The sequence below is a fragment of the Vanacampus margaritifer genome, chromosome 6 (assembly GCF_051991255.1).
Source record: "Vanacampus margaritifer isolate UIUO_Vmar chromosome 6, RoL_Vmar_1.0, whole genome shotgun sequence".
In the NCBI taxonomy this organism is placed as follows: Eukaryota; Metazoa; Chordata; class Actinopteri; order Syngnathiformes; family Syngnathidae; genus Vanacampus; species Vanacampus margaritifer.
This window is the reverse complement of record NC_135437.1, coordinates 6,883,213-6,898,082: the sequence shown is the minus strand read 5'-3', so window position 1 is coordinate 6,898,082 and position 14,870 is coordinate 6,883,213. Positions and strand designations below refer to the sequence as shown.

Genomic DNA, 14,870 nt, shown 5'->3' with positions numbered 1-14,870 from the left:
GCCCTATGAAACTGTATGATCCTCAGACAGTATATACTAGGGTTCCATGGTGTAATGGTTAGCACTCTGGACTCTGAATCCAGTGATCCGAGTTCAAGTCTCGTGGGACCTTAAATCATTGTTATTTTACTGGAAAGGAAAATTTAGTTCTCAGTGCGACCTATGCAGCCCTATGAAACTGTATGATCCTCAAACAGTATATACTAGGGTTCCATGGTGTAATGGTTAGCACTTTGGACTCTGGATCCATTGATTTGAGTTCAAGTCTCGGTGAGACCTTAAATGTTTGTCACTTTACTGGAAAGGAATATGTATTTTTCAGTATGTTATATGCAGCCCTATGATACTGTGTGATCCTCATAAAGTACATTCCACGGTTCCATGGTGTAATGGTTAGCACTCTGGACTCTGAATCCAGTGATCCGAGTTCAAGTCTCGGTGGGACCTTAAATGCTTGTCATTTTACTGGAAAGGAAAATTTAGTTCTCAGTGCGACGTATGCAGCCCTATGAAACTGTCTGATCCTCAAACAGTAGATACCAGGGTTCCATAATGTAATGGTTAGCACTCTGGTCTCTGATTCCAGTGATCCGAGTTCAAGGCTCGGTGGGACCTTAAATCTTTGTCATTTTACTGGAAAGGAAAATTTACTTCTCAGTGTGATGTATGCAGCCCTATGAAACTGTATGATCCTCAGACAGTATATACTAGGGTTCCATGATGAAATGGTTAGCACTCTGTACTTTGAATCCAGTGATGCGAGTTCAAGTCTTGGTAGAACCTTAAATCTTTGTCACTTTACTGGAAAGGATTATGTAGTTTTCAGTATGTTATATGCAGCCCAATCATACTGTATGATCCTCATCCTCAGGGTTTCATGGTGTAATGGTTAACACTCTGAATCCAGTGATCCGACTTTAAGTCTCGGTGGGACCTTAAATGTTTGTCATTATACTGGAAAGGAAAATTTAGTTCTCAGTGCGACTTATGCAGCCCTATGAAACTGTATGATCCTCAAAAACTATATACCACGGTTTCATGGTGTAATGGTTAGCACTCTGGACTCTGAATCCAGTGATCAGAGTTCAAGTCTCGTGAGACCTTAAATGTTTGTCACTTTCCTGGAAAGGAATATGTAGTTTTCAGTATGTTATATGCAGCCCAATGATACTGTATGATCCTCATCCTCAGGGTTCCATGGTGTAATGGTTAGCACTCTGGATCTAGTGAACCGACTTCAAGGCTCGGTGGCACCTCAAACATTTGTCACTTTCCTGGAAAGTCATTTTTATGTTTTCAGTACGTTGTATTGTATTGTTGTAAAATTTAGTTCTCTGTGCGACGTAATGCAGCCCTATGAAACTGTATGATCCTCAAGCAGTATATATCAGGGTTCCATGGTGTAATGGTTAGTACTCTGAATCCAGTGATCCGAGTTCAAGTCTCGGTGGGACCTTAAATGCTTGTCATTTTAGTGGGAAGGAAAATTTAGTTCTCAGTGTGACCTAGGCAGCCCTATGAATTTGTATGATCCTCAAACAGTATATACCAGGGTTCCATGGTGTAATGGTTAGCACTCTCTACTCTGAATCCAGTGATCTGAGTTCAAGTCTCGGTGGGACCTTAAATCATTGTTATTTTACTGGAAAGGAAAATTTAGTTCTCAGTGCGACCTATGCAGCCCTATGAAACTGTATGATCCTCAAACAGTATATACTAGGGTTCCATGGTGTAATGGTTAGCACTTTGGACTCTGGAGCCAGTGATTCGAGTTCAAGTCTCGGTGAGACCTTAAATGTTTCTCACTTTACTGGAAAGGAATATGTATTTTTCAGTATGTTATATGCAGCCCTATGATACTGTATGATCCTCATAAAGTACATGCCACGGTTCCATGGTGTAATGGTTAGCACTCTGGACTCTGAATCCAGTGATCCGAGTTCAAGTCTCGGTGGGACCTTAAATGCTTGTCACTTTACTGGAAAGGAAAATTTAGTTCTCAGTGCGACGTATGCAGCCCTATGAAACTGTATGATCCTCAAACAGTATATACCCGGGTTTCATGGTGTAATGGTTAGCACTCCGGACTCTGAATCCAGTGATCCGAGTTCAAGTCTCGGTGGGACCTTAAATCATTGTTATTTTACTGGAAAGGAAAATTTAGTTCTCAGTGCGACCTATGCAGCCCTATGAAACTGTATGATCCTCAAACAGTATATACTAGGGTTCCATGGTGTAATGGTTAGCACTTTGGACTCTGGATCCAGTGATTCGAGTTCAAGTCTCGGTGAGACCTTAAATGTTTGTCACTTTTCTGGAAAGGAATATGTATTTTTCAGTATGTTATATGCAGCCCTATGATACTGTGATCCTCATAAAGTACATGCCACGGTTCCATGGTGTAATGGTTAGCACTCTTGACTCTGAATCCAGTGATCCGAGTTCAAGTCTCGGTGGGACCTTAAATGCTTGTCATTTTACTGGAAAGGAAAATTTAGTTCTCAGTGCGACGTATGCAGCCCTATGAAACTGTCTGATCCTCAAACAGTAGATACCAGGGTTCCATAATGTAATGGTTAGCACTCTGGTCTCTGATTCCAGTGATCCGACTTCAAGGCTCGGTGGGACCTCAAACATTTGTCACTTTACTGGAAAGTAATTTTTACGTTTTCAGTACGTTGTATGCAGCCCGAAGGATTTTTTAGTTTTCATTATGTTGTATAGAGCCCGATGAAACTGTATGATCATCATAGAGTAAATGCCAGGGTTCCGTGGTGTAATGGTTAGCACTCTGGACTCTGAATCCAGTGATCGGAGTTCAAGTCCCAGTGGGACCTCAAATATTTGTTACTTTAAACAAAAGTAATTTGTTCGTTTTCATTATGTTGTATGCAGCAATAAGGAATTTTGAGTTTTCAGTATATTGTATGCAGCCCTACGAAACAGTTTCATCTATAAGCCTGGGTTCCATGGTGTAATGTTTAGCACTCTGGATTTTGAATCCAGTGATCCGAGTTCAAGTCTCGGTGAAACCTTAAATGTTTGTCACTTTTCTGGAAAGGAATATGTCGTTTTCAGTATGTTATATGCAACCCAATGATACTGTATGATCCTCATCCTCAGGGTTCCATGGTGTAATGGTTAGCACTCTGAATCTAGTGAAGCGACTTCAAGGCTCGTAGGGACCTCAATTATTTGTCACTTTACTGGAAAGTCATTTTTACGTTTTCAGTACGTTGTATTGTTGTAAAATTTAGTTCTCTGTGCGACGTATGCAGCCCTATGAAACTGTCTGATCCTCAAACAGTAGATACCAGGGTTCCATAATGTAATGGTTAGCACTCTGGTCTCTGATTCCAGTGATCTGAGTTCAAGGCTCGTTGGGACCTTAAATCTTTGTCATTTTACTGGAAAGGAAAATTTACTTCTCAGTGTGATGTATGCAGCCCTATGAAACTGTATGATCCTCAGACAGTATATTCTAGGGTTCCATGATGAAATGGTTAGCACTCTGTACTTTGAATCCAGTGATCCGAGTTCAAGTCTTGGTAGAACCTTAAATCTTTGTCACTTTACTGGAAAGGAATATGTAGTTTTCAGTATGTTATATGCAGCCCAATCATACTGTATGATCCTCATCCTCAGGGTTTCATGGTGTAATGGTTAACACTCTGAATCCAGTGATCCGACTTTAAGTCTCGGTGGGACCTTAAATGTTTGTCATTATACTGGAAAGGAAAATTTAGTTCTCAGTGCGACTTATGCAGCCCTATGAAACTGTATGATCCTCAAAAACTATATACCAGGATTTCATGGTGTAATGGTTAGCACTCTGGACTCTGAATCCAGTGATCAGAGTTCAAGTCTTGGTGAGACCTTAAATGTTTGTCACTTTCCTGGAAAGGAATATGTAGTTTTCAGTATGTTGTATGCAGCCCTACGAAACAGTTTGATCTTAAACCCTTGGTTCCATGGTGTAATGGTTAGCACTCTGGACTTTGAATTCAGTGATCCAAGTTCAAGTCTTGGTGGGACCTTAAATGCTTGTCATTTTACTGGAAAGGAAAATTTAGTTCTCAGTGCGACGTATGCAGCCTTATGAAACTGTATGATCCTCAAACAGTATATACCAGGGTTCCATGGCGTAATGGTTATCCCTCTGAATCCAGTGATCCGAGGTAATTTCTTTTTTGGGGACCTGAAATATTTGTCACTTTACTGGAAAGTAATTTTTATGTTTTCAGTACGTTGTATGCAGCCCGAAGGACTTTTTAGTTTTCAGTATGGTTTATGCAGCCCTACGAAACAGTTTGATCTATAAGCCTGGGTTACATTGTGTAATGGTTAGCACTCTGGACTTTGAATCCAGTGATCCGAGTCTAAGTCTCGGTGGGACTTCAAATGTTTGTTATTTTTTCTGGAAAGGAAAATTTAGTTCTCTGTGCGACAAATGCAGCCCTATGAAACTGTATGATCCTCAAAAAGTATATAGCAGGTTTCCATGGTGTAATGATTAGTACTCTGTACTCTGAATCCAGCGATTGGCGTTCAAGTCTCGGTGGGACCTCCAATATTTGTCACTTTGCACGAAAGTAATTTTTTCGTTTTCACTATGTTGTATGCAGCCCGAAGGATTTTTTAGTTTTCAGTATGGTGTATGCAGCCCTACGAAACAGTTTGATTTATATTCCTAGGTTCCATGGTGTAATGGTTAGCACTCTGGACTTTGAATCCAGTGAGCCGAGTTCAAGTCTTGGTGGAACCTTAAATTTTGGGCATTTTACTGGAAAGGAAAATTTAGTTCTCAGTGAGACGTATGCAGCCCTATGAAACTGTATGCTCCTCAAGCAGTATATACCAGGGTTTCATGGTGTAATGGCTAGCACTCTGCACTCTGAATCCAGTGATCTGAGTTCAATTCTTGGTGAGACCTTAACTCTTTCACTGCCAGATGTTTTCAGAAACGGGATGTCGCCAGCGCCAGCTGATTTTAGCATTTTGACTGATCTTTCAAGGTCGACAGAAAATGTTGTGTTTGGACTATGGAAACACACATACTACCAAATGAAAGATTGAACTCTCATCTTTCATCAGAAAAAAAAGTTTGTTTCTACCTTATTCCGTTCTTCAGTAATCAACAATAGAAAATGGTTACTTTCACCGAAATTCTCTGTTTTGAAACAAAAAATGGAGAAAAAGAGCTTTTTGTGAAACGATGTTATTTCATGCACTCTAGTGAATTGTACACTTCTTTTTGTCCATGAATGATGCCACAAACACCTAAATAGTGCTTTACTTCTGTAAAACGCTTTCACCAACAATGAAAAAGTGTTTTTAGATTGCAAAATACGTTTATTTCCATTCAACAGTGTAACAATTTGACAAAACAATTTCGCAAACTATTTACAAATGTGTGCAACTCTGGTACTACTTACAATTATGTGGATGTTTCAAATACAGTTTTTCTTTTTATATCGCTCCCCTGCGTGCAAGGAGACGCCGCAGGACTCACACAACAGATTATAGTTTCACTTTCGCTTGTCCGTTTCACGTCCAAACGTTACACTTTCTTGACGACCTTTTTTTCCGGGGAATAAATAGCAAGTAGCAGACTGTACACACTCCTCCGATGAATATGCATTGGACTCGGGGCACTCTTCGTCGTCCGATTGAACGTCCGCCTGTGCAGAAGAGCTCGGTTATGCTCCGTGTTTTCCGGTGTCAGCATCGCTAGTCCGTGAGCCTTTATAACGTCGTCATAGCCGCCGCGTCAGCGCTTGCGACTTCGGCGTCAACTTCGGATTCACCATCATCATCATCGATGATGATCATCGTCATCATCAATGTGCTCTTTTAGCGTTGGTCGATGCCTTTCGTCTTGTAAGTGTAGAGCTGCTTGCAAACGGGCACCACTTCCTCCTCAGCCATCTAGCTCCCCCCACGTCTTCTACTGCCGCGTCAATGCTTTCCAACCTCGGATTCACCATCATCATCATCGATGATGATCATCGTCGTCCTCAATGTGCTCTTTATCGTTGTTTGATGCTTTTCGAATTTGAAAAAAACGGCTCGGGCGTGAGCTGCTCGCAACCGGTCGCCATTTTTCCTTTGTCTAACATTCTCATCTCCTGCTCGACGCTTTAGCTCCGCCTCTACTGACGCCCACCCGATCTTGTCAAAAGAGAGTCGTCGCTGCCTTCTAGGGGCCAAAAATAGTCCTTAGGCACAACAGACCTGCAGGAAAATTTCACAACAGATGAGGAAGGCTTCCCTCCACCCGTTTCAAAAAATAAAAATAAAAAATTGGATGAATTCTTTTGACGTCATTGGCAGCCCTCCGTAGGTTTTTACTTGACGTCTTTAAACGTCAGTGGCAGTGAAAGAGTTAATTGTTTGTCACTTTACTGGAAAGCAATATGTAGTTTTCAGTATGTTATATGCAGTAGTGATGGCAAAATGAAGCTTCATGAAGCACTTGTGTTTTTTTTAAGCCCCCTAGATGGTGCTCTTGGTTTAAATATTGAAAGAGGCTATTTATTTGTCCTCTTTTGCGTGTTCCAAAAATTTGAAGACAGATTTCTTGTAAGAAAAAACACCTTGCAAGGATGATTCATTAAACAGAGAATTCTCCGGTCACCGCAACAACACTGAACATCACGTATGAGGTGGAATTTTCAGAGTGCCCATGTGCCCCCTCCCTTTGCGGAATCCAGCTTTTAAAGAATCGAGATTTGAAAGTAAACGCCCCTTCTCCTCCTACTAAGAATGAGTAGAACAGATTGGTTCTCACACAATATGTTACATAATATTATTTTCGTACACAGACTGCACCTGTTTTCATTTTTAGACAAAATATACTCTCAGGGTACTTTTTCCCAAAACAAAATCTAGAGTAGCCGTGAGTGATGATGCGAACAGAGTCAGTGGTGTGTGTGTGGGTGTGTGCGCTCCCCCGAAGCAGAGTACGCTCCCACGAAGAGAATGTGTGTGCGTAAACACTGAGAGGGAATTTTAGACCAAACAAGGTGTACCAGCTTAGGTTAAGGTCAAATTATACTGAGCTCAACACCACCCTACCTACTTCACATCTATAAAACACCACAACATGGTCAATATATAAAACAAAGAACTAAAAATATTAATAATGTCTAACAGTATAAAGGCTAGTGCAATGGAAATGTATTAAATTTCCACTGCATTTTCCAACCAAGAGCACCATCTAGGGGACTTAAAAAAAATCACAAGTACTTCATGAAGCTTCATTTTGCCATCACAAATATGCAGCCCAATGATACTGTATGATCCTCATCCTCAGGGTTCCATGGTGTAATGGTTAGCACTCTGAATCTAGTCAACCGACTTCAGGGCTCGGTGGGACCTCAAACATTTGTCACTTTACTGGAAAGTAATTTTTACGTTTTCAGTACATTGTATGCAGCCCGAAGGATTTTTTAGGTTTCAGTATGGTGTATGCAGCTCTATGAAACTGTATGATCCTCAAAAAGTATATACCAGGGTTCCATGGTGTAATGATTAGTACTCTGGACTCTAAATCCAGCGATTGCAGTTCAAGTCTTGGTGGGACCTCAAATATTTGTCACTTTACACAAAAGTAATTTTTTCTTTTTCTCTATGTTGTATGCAGCAATAAGGAATTTTGAGTTTTCAGTATGTTGTATGCTGCCCCACGAAACAGTTTGATTTGTATTCCTAGGTTCCATGGTGTAATGGTTAGCACTCTGGACTTTGAATCTGGTGATCTGAGTTCAAGTCTCGGTGGAACCTTAAATTTTTGTCGTTTTACTGGAAAGGAAAATTTAGTTCTCAGTGAGACGTATGCAGCCCTATGAAACTGTATGATCCTCAACCAGTATATACCAGGGTTTAATGGTGTAATGGTTAGCACTCTGAATCCAGTGATCCGAGTTCAAGTCTTGGTTAGACCTTAATTGTTTGTCACTTTACTGGAAAGGAATATGTAGTTTACAGTATGTTATATGCAGCCCAACGATACTGTATGATCGTCAGGGTTCCATGGTGTAATGGTTAGCACTTTGAATCTAGTGAACCGACTTCAAGGCTCGGTGGGACCTCAAACATTTGTCACTTTACACAAAAGTAATTTTTTCGTTTTCACTATGTTGTATGCAGCAATAAGAAGTTTTGAGTTTTCAGTATGTTGTATGCAGCCCAATGATACTGTATGATCCTCATCCTCAGGGTTCCATGGTGTAATGGTTAGCACTCTGAATCTAGTGAACCGACTTCAAGGCTCGGTGGGACCTCGAACATTTGTCACTTTACTGGAAAGTCATTTTTAAATTTTCAGTACGTTGGATGTAGCCATAAGAAATTTTGAGTTTTCAGTATAATGTTTGCAGCCCTACGAAAGAGTTTGCTCTATAAGCCTAGCTTCCATGGTGTAATTGTTAGCACTCTGGTCTTTGAATCCAGTGATCCGAGTTCAAGTCTCGTTGAGACCTTAAATGTTTGTCATTTTACTGGAAAGGAAAATTTAGTTCTCAGTGCGACGTATGCAGCCCTATGAAACTGTGTGATCCGCAGACAGTATATACCTGGGTTCCATGGTGTAATGGTTAGCACTCTGAACTTCGAATCCAGTTGTCCGAGTTCAAGTCTCGGTGGGACGTTAAACTTTTGTCATTTTACTGGAAAGGAAAATTTAGTTTTCAGTGTGACGTATGCAGCCCTATGAAACTGTATGATCCTCAAAAAGTATGTACCACGGTTCCATGGTGTAATGGTTAGCACTCTGGGCTCTGATTCCAGTGATCCCAGTTCAAGTCTCGGTGGGACCTTAAATGCTTGTCATTCTACTGGAAAGGAAAATTTAGTTCTCAGTACGATCCTCAAACGTTCTCAGTATGATCCTCAAACAATATATAGTAAGTTTCCATGGTGTAATGGTTAGCACTTTGGACTCTGAATCCAGTGATTTGACTTCAAGGCTCGGTGGAACCTCAAACATTGGTCACTTTACTGGAAAGTAATTTTTACGTTTTCAGTACGTTGTATGCAGCCATAAGGAATTTTTAGTTTTCAGTATGTTGTATGCAGCCCTATGAAACTGTATGATCCTCAAACAGTATATACCAGGGTTTCATGGTGCAATGGTTAGCACTCTGGACTCTTAATTCAGTGATCAGAGTTCAAGTCTCGGTGAGACCTTAAACTTTTGCCTCTTTACTGGAAAGGAATATGCAGTTTTCAGTATGTTATATGCAGCCCAATGATACTGTATGATCCTCATCCTCAGGGTTCCATGGTGTAATGGTTAGCACTCTGAATCCAGTGATCTGACTTCAAGTCTCGGTGGGCCCTTAAATGTTTGTCATTATACTGGAAAGGAAAATTTAGTTCTCAGTGCGACGTATGCAGCCCTATAAAACTGTATGATCCTCAAACAGTATACACCAGGGTTCCATGGTGTAATGATTAGCACTTTGGACTCTGACTCCAGTGATCTAGATTCAAGTCTCGGTGAGACGTTAAATGTTTGTCACTTTCCTGGAAAGGAATAGGTAGTTTTCAGTATGTTGTATGCAGCCCTATGGTACTGTATGATACTCATACATTATATGCCAGGGTTCCATGGTGTAATGGTTAGCACTCTGAATCCAGTGATACGAGTTCAAGTCTCGGTGGGACCTCAAATATTTGTTACTTTACACAAAAGTAATTTTTTCGTTTTCATTATGTTGTATGCAGCAATAAGGAATTTTGAGTTTTCAGTATATTGTATGCAGCCCTACGAAACAGTTTGATCTATAAGCCTGGGTTCCATGGTGTAATGTTTAGCACTCTGGATTTTGAATCCAGTGATCCGAGTTCAAGTCTCGGTAGGACCTTAAATGTTTGTCATTTTACTGGAAAGGAAAATTTAGTTCTCAGTGCGACGTATGCAGCCCTATGAAACTGTATGATCCTCATAGAGTAAATGCCAGGGTTACATGGTGTAATGGTTAGCACTCTGGACTCTGAATCCCGTGATCAGAGTTCAAGTCTCGGTGAGATCTTAAATGTTTGTCAATTTACTGGAAAGGAATATGTAGTTTTCAGTAAGTTATATGCACCCCAATGATGCTCTATGATCCTCATGCAGTATATGCCAGGGTTCCATGGTGTGATGGTTAGCACTCTGAATCTAGTGATCCGAGTTCAAGTCTTGTTTGGGACCTCAAATATTTGTCACATTACTGGAAAGTAATTTTTACGTTTTTTACGGATTTTTTTAGTTTTTAGTATGTTGTACAGTATGCAGCCCGATGAAACTGTATGATCCTCATAGAGTAAATGCCAGGGTTACATGGTGTAATGGTTAGCACTCTGGACTCTGAATCCAGTGATCCGAGTTCAAGTCTCAGTGGGAACTCAAATATTTGTCACTTTACTGGAAAGTAATTTTTACATTTTCAGTACGTTGTATGCAGCCGTAAGGGATTTTGAGTTTTCAGTATGTTGTATGCATCCCTACGAAACAGTTTGATCTATAAGCCTGGTTTCCATGGTGTAATGGTTAGCACTGTGGACTTTAAATCCAGTGATCTGAGTTCAAGTCTCGTTGGGACCTTAAATGTTTGTCATTTTACTGGAAAATAAAATTTAGTTCTCAGTGCGACGTTTGCAGCCCTATGAAGCTGTATGATCCTCAAAGTGTATATACCAGGGTTCCATGATGTAATGGTTTGCACACTTTCTTGGGACCGCAAATATTTGTCACTTTACTGGGAAGTAATTTTTACATTTTCAGTACGTTGTATGCAGCCCGAAGGATTTTTTAGTTTTCAGAATGTTGTATGCAGCCCTACGAAACAGTTTGCTCTATAAGCCTTGGTTCCATGGTTTAATGAGGTCAAGGCTCGGTTGGACCTTGAATTTCATGTCGCTTTAGAGGAAAGGAATTTGCGGTATTCAGAACGTTTTATTTAGCCCAATGAAACTGTATGGTCCTCATACAGTACTTACCAGGGTTCCATGGTATTATAGTTAGCACACTGAATCCAGTGATCCGAGTTCAAGTCTCGGTGGGACCATTTTTAGAGACTTACCTAGCACCTTGCCAAACCTGATTACCTTGTGTGCACCCTTAGGAAACCGCATGTCCTTCCAACAGTCCCTCCCATGGTATAATGGAGACCACGCTGACTCCAGTTACCCAAGTTCAAGTTTAGTTTGGACCTCAAATATTTGGTCACTTCCCTGGGGTGTATTTTACAAAGCAGTTTTAGTGAGAACTCTGGGTCAAGAAACTCTGAAATGTGGGAAACTGCGTTTTCTGTTTCAGAAAGGGAGGTAACTGAAACCAGAGAAAAAGAGGTACCTCTAGCCTGTTTCATAAAAATAGGTAATTTAAGCTCTCAGACAGTTACTGTAGTAACATGTTCCATGAACTAAACCTGGCCGGTTGCACGTTTTTCACAATGAACCTCCAGGTTTTCATCAGCGAAATGTCTTTGTCAAAAAGGAGAAAAGTGGACACAGGGTGTCGGATTTTCAAGAAAAATTGACATATTCTTATAAGTTCACGGAGGTGAATGGGAAGCCCGTGTGCCTGGTGTGCCAGCAGCAAGTTTCGTTGCTGAAAGAATACAATATTTGGCGGCACTATGAATCTCAGCATGGTGAAAAATACAACTTTCACGGATAATTGAGACAACAGGTGAATGAAATTATGGCGCGTCTGAGAAAACAACAATCTGTCTTCAACCACAGCCGAGAAGCAAGTGAGGCTGCGGTGAGAGCCAGCTACGTAATTGCTAGCCAAATAGCAATAGCAACAAAGCCGTATAGGGATGGAAAGTTTGTCAAAAACTGCATGCTGTAGGCTGCCGAAATTTTGTGTCCTGAAAAGCGGCAAGCTTTTGCCAATATTAGTGTGGTGAGAAATACCGTGGCAGATAGAATTTCTGAGCTATCGGCAGATTCGGGCCACCAACTGAAACACAAAGTGGAGTCATCAGAACACAACAAAAACAACAAAAACAAGAGGGACCTCGCAGCGGTCGCTGCTTTGGCCCTAATAACTAGAGCTGTGAGCTGTTTTTTTTTGGTAGGTGTGATGAGTGTGCAAAGCGAAGAAAATATGAAACACAAAAAATGACGTCGCGTCCCCGTCAAATAGTATTTCTAAGGGTCAAGATTTTTTTCCACCTGTTGATGGGCAAGGTCTTGACATGGTATAGGCCAAGTTTGAAGTAAATCGGCTGAAACGTGTAGGAGAAATGGACAAAAGAATGCCCCCTGTAAATGTGCAAAAATCGGCAAAAAAATGGGACATTCAGAAATTCATAGCTCACTTTCTGTAGCTGTTGGGCTCCCCTCATATACCTAAATTTTGCCAGGCCAGATGTGTGAGCCAAGTTTTACGAGTTTCTGTGCATGTTTAGGCCCTCAAAATCGGCATTGTGTTCTTGGCAAACAGTGTGTAGCCCCACCCACAGTGATTCACAAAAAGTAACAAACTTTGTGTTGTAACATCATGAAGGCCTAAACAGTCTTCTGAGCAAATATGAGGTAGATTTGGTTAACCAGGTTGAAGAACAACATTGAAGAAAAAATAACATTTGTTTGGCCAGTAGAGGGCGCTATGACTATGATGAAATATCAATTCGTAGCTGTCTTCAGGACTGGACTCTCATCAAATGTTTGAAATTTGGATAGGATAATTTGGGTCAAGTTAAACCAGCTTTTACTGTCACGGTGAATCATCAGACTTTGCAGCACCATCGTGGCCATGCCCTTTGCCGAAAAGTCACAATATTTGGTGTGGGACATGATCAACATGTTAAGGCTTCTGTGACAAATTTTCCACTGGATCCCTTTTACGGTCTCAGGGCAGTAGATGTAAACGTAAAAAATCTCAACTTTTGTCACCACTAGGTGGCGATATAGATATGACCGAATATTATCATATAGATGCTTTTAGGCTGTAACTATTAACATACATGACAAGTTTTTATTTTTTTTGGGAGCATGTACAGGGGAGTTATTAAACATTTTCTCCTTTGTGGCAAAGCAAATATGAGACGCCCCCGTCATATAGTATTTTGAAAACTCAAGATTTTTTCCCAGTACTTAAGATGATACAGGCCAAATTTGAACTCCATTGAATGTATCGTCTAGAAAAAGAGGTCAAATGTATGACCCCTGTAAATGTGCAAAAATGGGCCAAAATTGGACATTCAAAATTTTCATAGATCACTTCCTGTACATTTTAGGATATGGCCCAAATTGACTTTTTTGTACGCCTCGGGGGCCACACGTGCCTGCCAATTTTCGTGGCTGTAGGTCAAACGTGCTGGGATTGTTTATTTTTGTGATTTAGGGGGCGCTATGGAGCCATGTCATTATGACAACTTAATAATATTACACATGCCCGAAGAGTGTGCAAAGTTTGGAGAGTTTTCGTTCATGTCTAGGGAGTCAAAAATGTGATCGTTTGCAGAGAAGAAGAAGAAGAGGAAGAAGAACAAGAACAAGAACAAGAAGAAATAATAGTGCATATATTTGTGAAGACAATTTTAAAAATGTGCAGAATTTCATATTAAAGTTTAGATAGCTCTTAGTATGAAAAGAAGAAGAAGAAGAATACCAACGAAAAACAATAGGGACCTCGCATGGGTCGCCGCTGGGGCCCTAATAATAATAATCCAGACAAAAACAATAGGACCTCTCAGCGGTTTCTGCTCGAGCCTTAATAATAATTCACACAAAAACAAGAGGGACCTCGCAGCAGTCGCTGCTCGGGCCCTAAAAATTCTGGTTACTTTTCAGAATAAAATACTCGCCAGATCCTATTTCGCAGTCATGTCAGCAAAACGTCATAATGCTTGACGCTTTACAAGCACTGCAGCGAACATGGACGAGGTGAGATTTATAATGGAGGTGGATTATATATGACATGGACCATCCTTTTTATTTGGACAACCTAAAAATGTATGTTGCAAGGAACGTAGTAGACTTCCTGTCCAGCTCGTGTAATGTCTTCAGCTTCATGAAAATCCGCATGTGGAATTCGGAAAAAATAGAAAGCTTGCGGAAACCCTTTGCAGCGCCGCATCCAATCGGCACCGCACTGTAGCTAGTGTGAAATGACACGCAGACTCGAATGCTTTCTATTCCTTGCGGCGTCCGTTCCGCAGTCAATTGGGCGTCACTCCAGTGATCCGAGTTCAAGTTTTAGGTCAACCTCAAGTGTTTGTCAGTTTACTGGAAAGGAATTTTCAATTTCAGTACCTTGTTTGAAGTCCTATTAAACCGTATGTCCCTTATACAGTACCTGTCAGGGTTCCATGGTGTAATGGTTAGCACTTTGGACTCTGAACCCAGTGATCCGAGTTTAAGTCTTGGTGGGACCTTCCTTATTTTGAGACTTAGCTGGCACCATGTTGCCAAACCTGATTACCTTGTGTGCACCCCTCGGAAACCACATGTCCTTCCCACAGTACTTACCAGGATTCCATGAATCCAGCAATCTGAGTTCAAGTCTCGGTGGGACCTTGGGTAATTTAACACTTAACAAAGATGCAAACACTTGAGGAAAATGGCCCAGCTTGTAATTATCGACCATGCAAGTCAATATATATTAAGCATGATTAGAGCAAAACAACTTCCTCCCTCCTGCACACTTAAAGTATTGACACAGACAACAAATTTTGCATTTGGTGCGGTGTAGTTTTATTTACACTTCTCATAAATATCTAATTTTGATACACCAATAAAATAGCTTGAACATTTTCACAACTTGAAATATTAACAGCCTTTCCAAAATTGATAAACTACAAAAATTCCAGGTTGTAAAACCTGAATCACAAGGAAAAGATTGAATAGGTTTGGTAATGGATGCTACA

At 40.7% G+C, this 14,870-nt stretch overlaps 12 non-coding genes across 12 annotated transcripts; all 12 read left to right on the top strand.

Annotated features, from left to right (window-relative positions):
* The first annotated feature begins 40 nt into the window (after positions 1–40).
* Positions 41–111, top strand: trnaq-cug (transfer RNA glutamine (anticodon CUG)). The gene has a single exon. It is a non-coding gene; the product is annotated as a tRNA-Gln (tRNA).
* Positions 112–375: 264 nt separating this feature from the next.
* On the top strand, positions 376–447 carry trnaq-cug (transfer RNA glutamine (anticodon CUG)). Its single transcript has one exon. It is a non-coding gene; the product is annotated as a tRNA-Gln (tRNA).
* A 585-nt stretch (positions 448–1,032) lies between these two features.
* trnaq-cug (transfer RNA glutamine (anticodon CUG)) lies at positions 1,033–1,103 on the top strand. Its single transcript has one exon. It is a non-coding gene; the product is annotated as a tRNA-Gln (tRNA).
* A 785-nt stretch (positions 1,104–1,888) lies between these two features.
* On the top strand, positions 1,889–1,960 carry trnaq-cug (transfer RNA glutamine (anticodon CUG)). Its single transcript has one exon. It is a non-coding gene; the product is annotated as a tRNA-Gln (tRNA).
* Positions 1,961–2,056: 96 nt separating this feature from the next.
* On the top strand, positions 2,057–2,128 carry trnaq-cug (transfer RNA glutamine (anticodon CUG)). The gene has a single exon. It is a non-coding gene; the product is annotated as a tRNA-Gln (tRNA).
* Positions 2,129–2,224: 96 nt separating this feature from the next.
* trnaq-cug (transfer RNA glutamine (anticodon CUG)) lies at positions 2,225–2,296 on the top strand. The gene has a single exon. It is a non-coding gene; the product is annotated as a tRNA-Gln (tRNA).
* Positions 2,297–2,390: 94 nt separating this feature from the next.
* trnaq-cug (transfer RNA glutamine (anticodon CUG)) lies at positions 2,391–2,462 on the top strand. Its single transcript has one exon. It is a non-coding gene; the product is annotated as a tRNA-Gln (tRNA).
* A 501-nt stretch (positions 2,463–2,963) lies between these two features.
* trnaq-uug (transfer RNA glutamine (anticodon UUG)) lies at positions 2,964–3,035 on the top strand. Its single transcript has one exon. It is a non-coding gene; the product is annotated as a tRNA-Gln (tRNA).
* Positions 3,036–3,965: 930 nt separating this feature from the next.
* Positions 3,966–4,037, top strand: trnaq-uug (transfer RNA glutamine (anticodon UUG)). Its single transcript has one exon. It is a non-coding gene; the product is annotated as a tRNA-Gln (tRNA).
* Positions 4,038–4,693: 656 nt separating this feature from the next.
* Positions 4,694–4,765, top strand: trnaq-uug (transfer RNA glutamine (anticodon UUG)). The gene has a single exon. It is a non-coding gene; the product is annotated as a tRNA-Gln (tRNA).
* A 2,948-nt stretch (positions 4,766–7,713) lies between these two features.
* On the top strand, positions 7,714–7,785 carry trnaq-uug (transfer RNA glutamine (anticodon UUG)). The gene has a single exon. It is a non-coding gene; the product is annotated as a tRNA-Gln (tRNA).
* Positions 7,786–9,117: 1,332 nt separating this feature from the next.
* trnak-cuu (transfer RNA lysine (anticodon CUU)) lies at positions 9,118–9,189 on the top strand. Its single transcript has one exon. It is a non-coding gene; the product is annotated as a tRNA-Lys (tRNA).
* The last annotated feature ends 5,681 nt before the right edge of the window (positions 9,190–14,870 follow it).